At 40.9% G+C, this 1,229-nt stretch overlaps 1 non-coding gene across 1 annotated transcript; it reads left to right on the top strand.

The window, feature by feature from the left end:
• The first annotated feature begins 270 nt into the window (after window positions 1-270).
• Window positions 271-343, top strand: TRNAE-CUC (transfer RNA glutamic acid (anticodon CUC)). Its single transcript has one exon. It is a non-coding gene; the product is annotated as a tRNA-Glu (tRNA).
• The last annotated feature ends 886 nt before the right edge of the window (window positions 344-1,229 follow it).

Genomic DNA, 1,229 nt, shown 5'->3' with positions numbered 1-1,229 from the left:
CAATGTCTCCTCAGGAGGAGGTAAGTGCCTTGAACGTGCTGTTCACTTCCTTCAATAGTACAATGGCCAATGTAAGTGGAAATATTTTTCAACACAGAACCTGCTGTTTCCAATTCAATATTCTGTTTCAATTCACTACCAAATGCCCATACAGAAAGAAGGTTTAGTGCCAAGGAAATCTATGGTCTCATGAGCCATAGATTTGCTCTCATGCGCAAATCAGTCAACATGAAAGCAAATTCACATTTTAAAATAGTTCTTCCAGAGAATTCCCCGGTAGTCCAGTGGTTAGGACTCAGCACTCTCACTGCTGGGGCCCCGGGTTCAATCCCTGGTCAGGGAACTAAAATCCCATAAGCTGTGTGGCGTGGCCAAAAAAATATATAGTTCTTCCATTGGTTTAGAAGCTAAGTATAGATCTAGATAATTTCAAGAAAATTAATTTTTAAAATAGGTGCAGCCTGTTAAGATAGGATGAAAGTTGTCATTAGCAAACTTTCCATGGCTTTTGAGGTTTCCCATGCCAGGCCTACAAGGGCTGGCATGATGTGGTCCCTGCCATCATCTCCAACCACAACCCATGCCTTACGCCACTTGTCAATTTTGTTCTAGTTATGCCAATCTTCTGTTAGCAGCTAGAAATGCCAAACTGTTTCCCATCTCTGGGCTTTTGCACTTATTTTTTTTATCTGCCCAGAACATGCTTCTCCCTCTTTTCATCTTAATGATGAGGTCTTCCCTGACCACTCTATCCAAAGTAAGTCATCCTCCTTAGTCCCATTCATAGCACTCTGTTGACTTCCTGCACAGCACTAATCAGAGGCTGCAACTTTCTTATTTACTGGTTACTGATGGTCTGTTTACCCACACTAGAATGTAAGCCCCATGAAGGCAGGGGATCTAATTTGTCTTATGCTCCATCCCTAGATCTTATGTGCCTGGCACAGAAGTCTACTAGCCTATGACATCTTCTTGATTTAGAAAAATAACGATTGTGATTCAAACAATAAGCACACAGATGACTATCTGGATTTCATGCAGAATTGACATAAAATGGAATTTAGGGTATTCTGAAAGCCACGAGCGCTAACCTTTTAGTTTGAGATTTTAGAATTCATTTTTGTTAATTCTGCAGGATGGCCACTAGAGGGAGACATAGCCAAATACTACACTAAGTTGGAAGGGGTTTGTTTTTTTTTTTTCCCCTTAGAATTTTGGAAGTCCTGCAG

Source organism: Balaenoptera ricei, chromosome 13 (genome assembly GCF_028023285.1).
Source record: "Balaenoptera ricei isolate mBalRic1 chromosome 13, mBalRic1.hap2, whole genome shotgun sequence".
NCBI lineage: Eukaryota > Metazoa > Chordata > Mammalia > Artiodactyla > Balaenopteridae > Balaenoptera > Balaenoptera ricei.
This window is presented reverse-complemented; position numbering and strand designations above follow the sequence as displayed.